We start from the raw sequence: 11,889 nt of genomic DNA on the forward strand, positions 1-11,889 counted from the left end.
ACATTGAACACCTTCAGGAGCAAATTGGATGCTTATCTTGCTGGGATCCTATGACCCCAGCTGACTTCCTGCCTTTTGGGCAGGGGGCTGGACTCGATGATCTCCCAAGGTCCCTTCCAGCCCTAATGTCTATGAAATCTATGAAATCTATGAAACACCTCTGCAGACAAGAACCTGGGGTTTACAGTGAACAATAAGCTGGGTATGAGCCAGCAGTGTGCCCTTGTTTCAAAGGAGGCTAACAGCATAGCGGGTTTCATTAATAGAAGTGTTGCCAGCAGATTGAGGGAAGTAATTATTGCACTCTATTCTGCACTGGTGAGGCAGCATCTGGAGTAGTGTGTTCAGTTTTGGACCCCCTCTATCGAAAGGATATTGACAAGTTGGAGAGAGTGCAGTGGGACAGCAACAAAAATGGTTCAGAAGCTGGGGAATATGACTTACAAAGAGAGGCTGAGGACACTGGGTTTATTTAGTCTGTAAAAGACAAGATTGAGGTGGGATTTAATAGCAGCCTTCAACTGCCTGAAGTATAGTTCCGAAGAGGATGGAGCTTGGCTGTTCTCAGTGTGACCGATGAGAAGAAAAAGGAGCAATGGTCTCAGGTCCAGGAAGGGAGCTATAGGTTGGATATGAGGAAAAAAAACCTCACAAGAAGGGTGGTGAAGCACTGGAACAAGTTACCTAGAGAGGTGGTAGAATCTTTGCAGGCTTTTAAGACCTGGCTTGACAAAGCCTTCGGTGGAATGATCTAGTTGGGGATGGTCCTGCTTTGAGCGTGGGGCTGGACTAGATGACCTCCTGAGATCCCTTCCAACCCTCATTTTCCATGATTTCTATGATTCTAAGATACTTTGCATATGTAGCTGGTCTCAAGTGAACTGCATAATTAACCAACTAACTGCAATACCTGTGACATGAAGAGGGAGCCGTACAATCATGGTTCTAATTAAATACAAATGCAGATAAAAAATAATAGAAGGGGGAAAAAAGTGTTTATAGACTGATGGGTGTTATTTTCTGTGGTTGTGTCCATAGAAGGAAAATAGGTTGCATCTTAAATAGTATCATCTAACACATACTAATTTAAATGTGCTTTAACATCGCTTAGTGGTGTTCAGCTGTCCCAAAATTGAGTTATCCCTGTTTTGGATTTATTTTTGGACTACAATCAACCTCTCAGGTCAGTCCTCAAAATGCAAAATCTTTGGAATATTAGACCTGCAAAATGCCAAATTCATGCTATTTTTGTTAGCTGCTTTTTCAGTTAATACATTAGCAAAACATTAGGAAATTCACAGATCATGTCAGCTATTTCCTCCAACTGATATGTACAACAATTTACTGACATATACCCAAATAAAAGTGGTAGCAGAGTTTAGGCCAATATAACTATGTAAACTGTCAACATGACTCCAGAAGCTTTTTTTTTTTTTTTTTATGTTTTCTACTTGAATTTTTTGAAAAATAGAAATTACCAAATCACCAACCTAAGAACAATCTGATCTTCAGCTGCATGCACTTACTACTTTTTTCTTTCTCATTTGGTTGCCTCTAACTTTGGACTTGTTAGGATAGAATTCTTTCGTTGTTTTGTTTTTGATTTGTTTTGCAGGAGATGCAAGGTCATTACCACAAAACTTCAGTCACAGCATTGAGTTCAAACTCTTAGCACCTTTATATAGCATGCACATTTACTACATAAGTAAAACTGCCAAGTAATTTTATATAGCAAGACAAGTGGCCCTTACTGATTAATTCAATATTGGCCTATTAGCAAACTCTTTTGCTTAATTTTTTATCTGCTTCCATGTAGCTGTCCGCTGACTCAAACGCGTATGCTACAAAATCTTCTTTATCTTAAAGGAATATACCCACAGTGGCCAAACGACAGCTCGCTCTCCGACTCTTGAACTTCAGTGAAGGACTGGATGTCACTCCCAAACCAAGTAACTCTAGCCACCACTGGCATATAACTCTGTGACATCTGATTCAAGTAGCTGAACATAAGCAACTACCACTAACTTTGGTCAGAGCTGCTAATATACAGTGTTTTCAGAATCTGCTCTACATGCTCTGAATCACTGTTAGCTCCTAAGACTACAAATTTATTACCACACTTTTTTATTACAGAACTGGCAGCAACATTCTCTTTAACTGAAGCTCTTAACTTTAAACCTGCATCTGAGACCTTGTAATGTAAATTATTTAGTTTGGAAACTAAAAAGGAAATAAGCAATAAAATCTACTGGCTCAAATACTGTACACACTATGTTCCCAGTTCAAAGTAGGAAGAGATTAAAATCCAAAACGCTTAGGTTAAAAAGACAAGCAGGTACATAGCTTAAACAAATAGGGAAAATGATACATAATAGCATGACATTTTAAAATAATACCTTCCATCCTGAAAGTGGCCAAAGTCCTCTTTAAGTACCTAGCACATAAATCCCAGACAGGAATTGCTCATTCTACCCCTAATAAAGCTAACTTGATTAACATGAAGAGAAACAATTGTTTAACAGTCCAGGGCAATGTGACTGTACTGAATTTCCTCTCTTCTACTGGTTTCTAAAGAGGCATAAAATCATACAAAATTAGGGTTGGGAGGGACCTGCTCAAAGCAGAACCAGCCAACCCCCTGCTCAAAGCAGTCCAACCCCCTGCTCAAAGCAGAACCAGCCCCAACTAGATCATTCCACCCAGGGCTTTCTCGAATTGGGCCTTAAAAACCTCTCTGGGTAACCTCTTCCAGCGCTTCACCACCCGCCTAGTGAGAACGTTTTTACTAGTATCTAATCTAAACTTCTCTTGCTGCTACGTGAGACCGTTGCACCTTGCTTTGTCATCTGCCACCACTGAGAACAGTCCAGCTGCATCCTCTTTTGAACCCCCCTCTAGGTAGTTGAAGGTTTTTGTTAAATCCCTTCCTCAATCTTTGCTTCTCCAGACTAAGTAAGCCCAGTCCCATCCCCTTCCCTTCCCCCCTCCCCCCGCACCTCCCCCTGCTCCCATCAAAGTAGTGACAGAAGAAATGTAAATGGGGAAAAAAGTGCTTCTGGGGACTTTTAGGGGAGAAGTTTTGCCGTAGGAAGTTCCTAAACAGAGTAAAGAGATTCTTGGTTTTTAAGAGAGTGTGGTCTCAATATACCAATTAACATGTATGTATTATTTAATCAACTAAATATATATTTTAAGATTCCTCTCGGTGTGCCAGAACTGAAGAAAAGCTCATCTAACAGAAGCTGTTCAAAGAATATAGGTAGGAAATATAAACCATGAAAGATGGATCAGGGAGAAACAAGCCACTTAACAAGCTTATAGTCTCATATTCAAGATATATTCTCAAGAGAGGCTTTCTGTGTTTAGTTATATTTCTTAACTTCCAATTTATTTTCCAGAATTTCCACCTCGTTTAGTTTATCAGATCTAGGCTCAAAATACTTCTGTTTATGTGATGATGTCTAACTTAGGATCATTTTCTATTTTTCTTCCTGTATGTGTTAACCTTGTGTTTGTGCATCATACTGTTCTTTTAGTAGCTTTAGCACATGATTAATTGACACTGTCTGGTCGCCTATGCAAATGTATTATTGAGTTATTTTTTATTTTGCTCAGGATATAGGAAGACCAGAAGAGAAGGAAAAAAGATTGAGAATCATCTCAAAAACTGTAGAAATGGTAATCATATGAAAGTGCTACTTCTAGACGTCAAGGAAAAACTTAACAAAAACAGCCTAGTGGATATGAGAACTCTGAAGAGGGTTTGGATAACAAAATGAGCTTCAACTTGAAGTCCCTATGCAAGCAAATTCCCATTGAGCTCAACGGGAATTGTGCCTCATTAACTTAATACAGCATCAGCTGTATGCAGCAGCAGAAACATCTCAACTTGCAAATGAAAAGTAGCTCCAAAGACAGCTAGTAAGGGTTAGAAATATGTTCTTAGGTATTTGGAAAATTAAACTGGTTCAGGGCTTTCTCCACTTCACTAATCACCAACTCTAAGTCTTCAAAACCCATGACTTCAATCTCAGAAAAATCATGATTTTTAAAAAATATTCTAATTTAATATGCATGCGCGCATGTGCACACACACACACACACACACACACACACACACACACAAATATCATTTTCTTTGAGTCCATAAGTAGATCAGTGTATCTGGGTGTCCTGATGCAAATGTATGTTTGGAATTCACTTTCAATGAACATGTTAAAATATTTGCTTAAAATCCAGAGTTTAAGCAACTAGTTTTTTTCATGGCCCATATTCTGTCAAAATGGCATTTGGGATCTTAAATAGAATGGTAATGTGGCCAATGTTTGTAGTAATACCAGGAGTCTCATGGTTGTTGCTGGGTTTTTTTTCTTTTTGAAATCCCAGCTCCTGGTTACATGTGATTAGGAGACAATCAAATTTGTGTTAAAACAAAGTATGTTTTTAGACCTTGCATTGCAGAGAAAAATTTCAAAATGTTGCAACTTAAAGGCTCAGAAACAAGAAAGTCAACTAAAATATTGCATATTGGTTACACACACGTGTGTGTGTGTGTGTGTGTGTGTAAAATCAATATGCAATCATTTTGGCCACACTACCATTCTATTCAAGATCCCAAATGCCATTTTGACAGAATAAGGGCCATGAAAACAACTAGTTCCTTAAACTTCGGATTTTAAGCACATATTTTAACATGTTCATGGAAAGTGAATTCCAAATATGTATTTGCATCAGAATCCAGATAAACTGATATGTTTATAGAGTCAGTGAAAGAGAAATTTATTTTGGAATGTGTCAAAGAATTACATAATTACAGCTTGAATATCCCAGCAAATTGCACAACTGATTTACACTACACAAATTATTTTAAAGAACTGTGTCTGGTAAAATATTTTCATGTTATCTATCATAACCTGTTTGCAGGGAAATTATATATCCTAGCTCGTGGACCCTGCATCTCTCCACTAAAAGTTGATAGAAATGTTTGAAGCAAACACTTTTTTTGATGAAGGTTTTTCCTCTTTTCTCTTTGCATTTTAATTTTTAGACAACTTTTCTTACATTTTTTGTTTAGGGAGATCAAGACAAAAGACAAATGTGTTTCTTTCTTAGGGAAACTGTTGCCGTTTAGCACAATTAACATACATCTTGGAAAAACATAATAAACGAAGTTACATTCGTGCAGTAAGGTGTGACCAAAAGCCATGATGCTGTTGGAAATACTTGCATCGAAATTTTCAATGCATGTGATTACAAATGCTTTCTGGACCTTCAGATGCTTTTAAATATTTGTCCTGGCTGATGGTCAGGAAAAAATCTTTTTATGTTGTTTCAGCAGAGCCCTACTACACTTATCCCTTTCCACCAACACTACCTACCAGCACAGATCTGCTCTTTCCTGCAGGTTATTTACTGATGCAATGATATTTCTCTATTGTAGTCAATCATGTTTTTAGGGAATTTCTTTGAGAAGCTAGCATTTTGTTTAGTTTGCTGGGGAAAGGAGGGAACCAGGTGATCTGGCATATTTTATATTGTGTGTAGGCTGTGCAATTAGTTTCTGGAAGAACATTGCCTAAGTTGGAATATGTCATTTAAATCCAATTTTTAAATTAGAATGAATTGGTGCTATGTTCCGAATATAACATGCAGGAAGCTACAGGCTCAAATCCAGCACTGAATTGAAGATATTTTTGGAAGTGCAGTGCTCTGGAGATACTTTGAAGACCCAGTTTTTATGTTATTTTTGTGAGGAGAAATCCAATTTTGAAAGCTGAAGCACATTTTTATCTACTCTTTTATATTTATTATTTACTTTGTTGCGTCAGCTACTAACCTTCTACATGGAACATTTATTATAAAATGGAACATTGCACTCTCTCATATCCTTTTTCTGTCCAAGTTATAGCTGTGAAATCTATTTGGATAAAGTACTCAAGACCCTTTTTCACTGTTGTAAATGCATGGTACAGCCTCTGACAGCAAGCCATTCATGCTGAAGTTTAAATAGTACTGAATTAGCATCTTTTAAAATGTCTTTCCTTTTATATTATCAGTGAAACCTGTCAAGCTTTCTCTGTTCAGTAAGAACATTACTAATTTAGGTCACAATATCTTGAATCCAAGAGACTGGTATGCTTTAGTTACTATTTTTATATGAAGAAAAAGGACTGGTATGTGATCACAGACAAAAATCTGTGTATATAATGTGTATATAAGGGGCTATTCACTATACTTTTTTGACTGGTAGGATGGCTTTATGAGACAAGAGGGTTCCTTAATCATATTTACCAAAATGGCAAGGATATACTTGTTTTAATCTGAAATCACAGATTTTAAAATAAATTGAAGAAACTTTTGCTTGCTATTTTGGTGTTGTCTCTGGTTTACATACCATCTCTTTGGCTTTTTGAATATCTAAGGTTGTATGCTAAAAGGATGCATTAAAAGAGTACATTCTCATAGTACCAGTAAAAAGAATGGTTTCTCTGGCAACAATTATAATCTTACAATATTATACTATTTTCTTTTGAACTGTGCAGTGTTAAAGGAAATGGTCACTTCCTGGACTGACTGTTTTGACTTATTTGTAAGTAATAAAGATGATTCCCATTGTATAACTGCTGAAGTTATCAAAAGCAATGTGAGTCTTTATGAACTGTGTAAATAGTGTTCTTTAATTCCTCTGTTCATGTCAGTAAAGCTAAATGGAACACTGTTAATATGAAAAAGTTCTTCACAGAACAAGGAAGAGGATGGAAATAATAGCAGAAAGAAGGCACAGGTGAGTGGGTCTATTGTGTTATAAGCAAGTATGACAAACGGATTTGACATTCTACGTATTGAATTACTGTAGCACTCATTCACCGTATGGCTAAGAACAGAATGAACAAATCATCCTCACATCAGTATTATTTCTTCTATAAAAGAAAGTGAGCAAACCAATTCATAAGGCCACAACAGAGGCTTATATTGACTTCATCCGTGCTCTAAACAACAGCAGCAAAACTGATTCATTTTGCTGATTTGTGTGGATGGTTATAACTGAAAGGTATCTAAAAATACTTAGGATGATTTTCATGTAGAAAGGTAGTCCTAATTCTTTTTGCTCCAAATGCATCTCTCCTACAGTAATTAGTGTTTCTACAACTGTTACTGACACGCCAGTCTTACCTACTTTCAGACGCATACATTTGCAAATGAAACAGCAGTTTCAGATGGAGTCCATGGGGTTACGCAGCTGTTTTAAATGCAGTGGCTGTGTCCAGACATACAGCAGCATGTGCTTGCAGTGGCACAAACTGTTGAAGCACACAACCCTGCACATGCCCTTTGTTACTGGCAAATTTCCTCTCCTCCTGGCTCTTCAGCCAGAGAGCTGGAGGCAAGGCCCAGCAGTCTTAACTTGCAGCCTGGAGCAGCATTGGTACAGATCAGGCAGTATAGAGGCCTGGCTGGTAGCCCTGGCATTGATCTGGATGGCCCAGCCTCTGTGTGCCAGTGTATACTGGTTGGGTGCACGTTTTATTTTAGCATTTTAATATTCGCAGTGTGCACTTTGTGGCGCCGCAAAGAGGCTTGTGGCACCACAAACTGCAAATGCTTGCACATCTGCAGCCAGTCACTTTTCAATATCAGGACTTACAGTCTTGCTTGCTGCTCTCAGGATATTTTTTCCAAAAGTTTGGCACTCTTTAAATTTATTTATTTATTTTACATTTTCTTTTAATGGTGAATTTTAACTAAATGTAAAATTAAAGTACAATGCTATGAATAATTTATGACCTTATCAATTAAAATAAAAATTATAATGTACTATTTCATGTTAGTCTTGGGGACGTGGGAAAGCTGCAGACTATCATTTCTATGCACATTTTTATTTTCAGAAATAAATCTGATTTTTCTACTATGTCACATAAAAGGCCAAATTCTGCCCTGACCAGTCATCTATATTGATTTAAAATGACTCCTGAGAGCAGGTTTTGTTTTAAATTCATTTCAAAACTTGACAAAATATCTCTGATATTTTAATATGCCCTGCAAATTAATCCTATATATTCTTGTTTGGAATCTGCAAACTGTCAAATCTTTCACTCTCATACTCTAGATAAATAGATGTATCTTTTGGAATCCTATGCAGAAAAGATTGGATGTGGACTCCAGGTTTTGGCACTGACTGCCATACAGACACAGAACGACCTGGGTCTTAATGACACTGATGGAAGCAATTTTGATTTACTGCAGTTGTTGTCAAAATTCACAAGAAGTACTATTTGAAATTTCTCAGATTTTGTAATTTGAAAAAAGGGAGGATATATTTCTATTCTTTTATTAGTTATATCTATAAGGCTTCCACTACCTATATCCCTTAGGATATGTTAGGTGAATTTAATGAGGGTTAGGTCGATCTAAATTCTGACCTGCCCAATCTTAGTTCATTTCAGGAGATGCATTAAATTATGTTGGGAAAGGGTTAGACCCAACTACTGAAAGTGTATTCATGTTCAGAGAGCAGCCCTGGGGCTGAGAAGCCCCAGCCCCAGCCCCAGCCCCAGGGATGTGTTTTTCCTGCCCCCTGCCCCACTCTGACCAGGTATTTTTAACCCCTGGCTCCTTGGATGGGCAATCTCAACCATGGACCTGTCAACCTCTTCGCCCCATGAACCCATATGCCCCAGCCAATCCTGCCCACACCTTTCCTAATGCAATTTACTTAGATCACATTCTCAGTGGGCTCCCAGCACCGGTGAATGTCTGCACAAATGGGACCCGATCTATAATCACATGGCTTAAAATAAACCACATGATAATAGATCAGGTCCTGGAAATGTCTGCATGTATGCTTATTCAAAAGCAGAGTATATTAGAGATTATTTCAAAAGGAATGCTTTCGTTTACTAATACCATTTGTTCAGTGTCTTTTAAATTGAATGTGCTATACACTGAATAGCACTTTACATCTATCTCTAGTGGGTTTTAAACATTTTAAAGAAAATAACACAATGTAGTTTCAACATTTAAAAGAAAATGGCGTGATGGCTTTCCATCATAAATATCTTTACAGTATATACATCACTTAGAGGTTTTGGCCAAAGTTTTGAAAAGTCACAAGTGATTCTGGATTCCTCTGTTTGGCAGCTGTAGTAGTTACACCTTAAAGGAAAGTCAGATTTGCTGAGTAGCCATCCTCTGAAGATCAGCCACCTTTAAAAATGTCTCTAATGAGCCATCCAAATTGTGGCAACCTTGACTTTTTTCCTTTAAATAAGATTTTAATTACTTTTTATTTTTGTATCATGAGTAATATTGAGACCGAAAAGAAGTGAAGTTGGACTTTTTCTGCCTCATGTACTTACTATTCACTATGCATATGAAATGGGTACAAAAAAACCTTAACCAATATATTGAGACACATTCTTAGTGAGAAAAAGCAGCAGTACATGGTAAAAATTAATGGCCACAGAAAAGAGAATTAAACACATGACACGAGAAGAAAAAATATAATGGGAAACAGTATTATCAATCCGTGGCTAACATACACAAAGAGTAAATGTATAATGAGAGTTTTAATGCTTTCATTTATGCTTTTTAAGAAGATAACTTGACTGTTTTTCCTTTTTCTCTTTGGCTGAGACAGAGAGCAGTGCAGGAGTTTGACATCAGTTTGTTTTTTCTATGTGTCTACGCAGATTAATATTTTTCAGTGAATCTTGTGCCTCTTTCTAGAATTGATTTATATTTGCAGGATTCACTGTTTTGATTTTATTGAATATTGCATTTCAGTTTAATTTGCCATGGCAAGGCTTTTAAGAAAATCTTATCAATATTCACAATTTTGCTACCTGGAAGCAAAATAATTGTGAAAGGGCAAAAGAGGCAATAAAAACACTGATTTAATTTATAGTCTAGTAAAGAAGAAGTTGCTCTATTTCACCCTAGATAAATCAGTAAACACTTTCAGTAAAACAAAATACTATGTTTCTTCCCTTTCCCTGTCATTATATAAAACTAATAGTTTTCATTGTACTGTATTACTGAATGCAGATTTGTCACAGAAAAGGTAAACTGCTGTTAGTACAGTCACCTTGACATTTATCTGTATTTTTATTAATAGTACTAAAATATTATTAGGATTATTATTTCTTTATGATATGTACTATGTTGCATTGTATCCCAGAATGTTTACAAGGCACATAAGTATTTACTGCAAAGGCTTTGCAATATATTACCCCTTACAGAATGGAGATTTTGCCCACAATGAGAGGAGTTTGAAGGATGCAACACTTCCATACAACCAAAGATACACTCTTTATCTGATGAATGCTCTCCTTATAATTAAGTTGTCATAGCAATGCATTTTTAATAGCACTGATTCATATGCCAGTAAAGTTCCAGAGCTGCAGCTCTTGATATTTTTTCACTGTATTCCTTTATGTTAAATTTTAGCTTGAATACTTACAGAAATGCCAGACTGGTAACACCAGCAGAACAATAGATTATGATCAGAGTTACAGGCTGAAGAATAATTTGACATACACAGTGACCAGAACATTGCATAAGACTTTACATTTCTTAGTTTTTGAAAGAGAAAGTAAAAGCAGAAGGCACCCTGTCATTGATAATGCTTAAAATGTAAATGTTTAATGATTTAAAATCCTGACCAATTAAGGTAATGCCTAATTATGAAAAAGAAAGGTTACATACCAAAAACTACAGTTTTTCAAAGGTGTTGCTTTAATATGTTACTTGAAGCTAGGCAGCTCCTGGACAGCCTCACTTGGGCAAATATAGCACTTCCCTGAAGCTTTTCAACAGGATATTCATTTTCTTTTTAGCCATCTCCTTTCAGGGAGCCTGGCATCAGGGAGCAGCTAACTAATGGAGCAATCAAGAGTTTCTTTATCAATACCTAAAAAATAGGGAAACCATTATTCCAGGATATGAAGAATCCACAGGATCTCGATATTGCCCAAAGGTCTTTGAGGGGTACAACAGCAAACACAGTGACAGAAGATTGTCTTTCCATGTGTTTTTTTCTATTTCCTCTCAGATATGCAGGCTTAATTAAACCAAAGAGAAGGCTGCAAGGAAGCAAGAGACAAAAGGATCATTTGGAGAATGGCCCTGAAAAAAATCCTGGCACTTCTTTGGGGCAAAGCATCAGCTAAAAAATACCAGGTTCTGGGTACAAATAAAATTACTTTAAGGTAAGAAGAGTTCATGCTTCTACAATGAATCTTATTGCTTCATTGGGTGAAGGAATAAATGTTCCTCATCTATCCTCAGCTGGTAGAAAGATGAAGGGACTATAAGAAGCTGAACAGATTTTGCTTCATCATAGAGAGTAGCTGAAAAGGAGCTACTCTTCCAGCTAGCCTACTCCAGGGGCACAGGGAGACTAAGGCCTACTTTGTAGGGTGGAGGGGGGCGGGGCTATGAAATAGAATTGTATCAAGGAAATGTCTGACTTTGTTTTCCATTTCTTAGTCACAGGACTCTGAAGGTAGGCTGACCACTTCAAGAAGGGTAACAACACAAATGTCTCTTTGTGGTACTCAATATTCAGAGTCAAGTTCAAAAAGCACCAAGGTCTTCCCCAACTACCTCATTTTCTCCCATTAAACCTTGGCAGTCCTAGTGAACATTAGAAACAGTTAGCAGTAAGTGTGAATGTGGGAAGGGCAAAACTCTTAAATAACCTGCAAATTCTTTTTTGCATACACCCATTTCTCAGAGTCTTGTTAATACTACAAGCCCCAAGAAGGGGAGATTCATAGATTTCATAGACATTAGAGCTGGAAGGGACCTCGGGAGATCATCAAGTCCAGCCCCCTGCCCGAAGGGCAGGAAGTCAGCTGGGGTCATAGGAGCCCAGCAAGATAAGCATCC

The 11,889-nt window shown here is 37.3% G+C and overlaps 1 protein-coding gene across 1 annotated transcript in view; it reads right to left on the reverse strand.

Moving 5' to 3' along the window:
• STS (steroid sulfatase (microsomal), isozyme S) overlaps window positions 1-11,889 on the reverse strand; it is a 144,856-nt gene that overhangs the window by 30,619 nt on the left and 102,348 nt on the right. The gene's annotated exons all lie outside the window — the stretch shown is intronic.

Source organism: Crocodylus porosus, unplaced genomic scaffold, assembly GCF_001723895.1.
Source record: "Crocodylus porosus isolate Cpor-Errol unplaced genomic scaffold, CroPor_comp1, whole genome shotgun sequence".
NCBI classification, from domain to species: Eukaryota; Metazoa; Chordata; order Crocodylia; family Crocodylidae; genus Crocodylus; species Crocodylus porosus.